Genomic DNA, 2,443 nt, shown 5'->3' on the forward strand with positions numbered 1-2,443 from the left:
GTACCAAATGAGGCTTCTCTTTGTTGATATTCTCTTCTGTCTTCATCAGTTTATAGTCAGTGTTGTATGAACTCCATCCTTAACAATAGAAGTTCAAGTATCTGCAGGAAGGGGAAAGGGGGTGTCTTTTCTTTTAATGTGGAATTGGCAAAAGCAGGATTGGAGTTTTAATATTACTGCATTGATCAGTTGTGTGCATTTAGGCTCTCATGCACACACTTCCCACATGCTACAGACAAACATTGCCAGGTTTTGAATACCTAGCATAATGCTGCAGGTTCTTTCCCCAAAGGATATATAATGCTGACATCAACAGCAATAAAATAGGAGCTATTATTTCCACCCTTCTCTTTATCATTCAGCAGAGCAAAGTATTTGGCTCTGTGTAGGAGTTTCACACCAATCTCTCTAGGAAAGAGCCCTCACAAAGACTTCTGCAGTGCCCTCAGACAGACGTTTAGTCTCCAAACCACAAATTGCTACACACCCTCACCCTCTGAGTTGCCTCATGCATAATGGATATGATTAATGCAAAAGTAAAGCTAACATTAACAATACATAATCTTGAAGGCTGGCAGACCAATACTTCTATTTCCTAATGGAATAACTGGAATGATCCATAAGTAGACTTAAATAGGAACTCATCGAATATTATCTGAACACAGATATGCTTTGTACTCATTGCCTAAGATTCTCTAGAAGGACAAAACCCTTCACCCACCAGAGGCAGAGTTAATATTTTACAGTAAGCTATATGTCCGATTGGACAATAAACCTTATGATACCATGAATGAAATGGAAAGGAGGTGAAAATCATGTTTGGCTTATATACCTCATCTCAAACTCATTCAGCCCTGCATACATATCACTTGATTTCTCTTCACTTGATGGCATATAAATGAATCAGTGCACTGTTTCCAGAAGACAGGAGAGGAAGGAATCTAGAGTTTGAATAAATTAAAAGAAGCTGATATGGAAGTTCCATCTGCTGATTAATCCACAATGGCCCTTGGTGGAAGAGTCAGTGACAGATTGACAAACATGTGTAAAGCTTTAAAGAAAAAATGGATGCCACCAATTGGTGGAAGCTGGCAGGGCACACTGATAAACCCAGCAAGCATTTCATTAGGCTGTCAAAGTGTTTTATTCCACTGTTTTATGACTAAAGTAGCAACACTTTTAAAAAAATAATGTGTTGCTACTATAGTCAGCCAGTCAGCCAGTCAGTCAATACATTGTAAATCCGAACACAATGCCATGTATGTGTTTAAGGTGATCTGGTTTTGTTGTTCTCTCTATTAGAATTTTTTTAGACTCCATGTTTGATGATATTGTTGCATCTGATCATGCTTCACTTTAATTGTATTTACTCATCTACATTTATGAGAACAGTGCTAGTGGGCAGCATTATATAAATATAGGGGCACTATCCAAGGCAGCATGAATGGAATTCCTCTTTCACCTGAAACCCCCGTTCTTTTTCATCTGCTGCTGAGCATTTCCCAACTTCATAGAGCAGATTTGAAGGGTGCACAAGTGTCCATGACCAGAACCTGGTGTAGAGGCTATGTTCAGAGTCAGAGCTGAGCCAATAATATTAATTTTATTATTTATACCCTGCCCATCTGGCTGGGTTTCCCCAGCCACTCCGGTCGGCTTACAACATATCTAAAAACATCAATCCTTAAAAATTTCCCTAAACAGGGCTGCCTTCAGATGTCTTCTAAACATCAGATAGATATTTATTTCCCTGACATCTGAAGGGAGGGCATTCCACAGGGCAGACGCCACTATCAAGAAGGCCCTCTGCCTAGTTCCCTGTAACTTCACTTATCGCAGTGAAGGAACCAGCAGAAGACCCTTGGAGGAGGACCTCAGTGTCCGGTCTGAGTGATGGGAGTGGGGATGCTCCTTCAGGTATTCTGGGTCGAGTCTGTTTAGGGCTTTAAAGGTCAGCACCAACACTTTGAATTATGCTTGGAAATGGACTGGGAGCTGGTGAAGATCCTTTAGGACTGGTGTTATACGGTCCTGGCAGCAACTTCCAGTCAGCCGATGGTGGAGATTAAGAATCTCAAAATGGACCTGTTAACCTAGCGAAGATCTAGAGGAGACAAGAGGCTTAATTTGTCCCTGATAACCCCTCTTCACCTGAACTTCTTCTGCAAGGGCATGAAGTTGGGTCATCTCCCTCATAGCCTAGGGGAATCAGCAAAGGGAATCAGCAAGGCAGGGTTTGTACTTGGTTGGGTTCTTGATGGCCTAGGTGTGGCATCCCTTAGATAGGGGTCTCCAAAGATTTTCAAGGTCTAGATGGGATAGGATCCTAACAGCCGGGCAATGTAGGAGGAAGGAGAGAAAGGGGAAGCCCCATTGCATGGAACAGAATCTTCTTGTAGTCATGCACCATTGTGTATCACCCACATTTTTATTATTTTCAAGA

This window comes from Podarcis bocagei (assembly GCF_964188305.1).
Source record: "Podarcis bocagei genome assembly, chromosome: 7".
Lineage (NCBI taxonomy): Eukaryota > Metazoa > Chordata > Lepidosauria > Squamata > Lacertidae > Podarcis > Podarcis bocagei.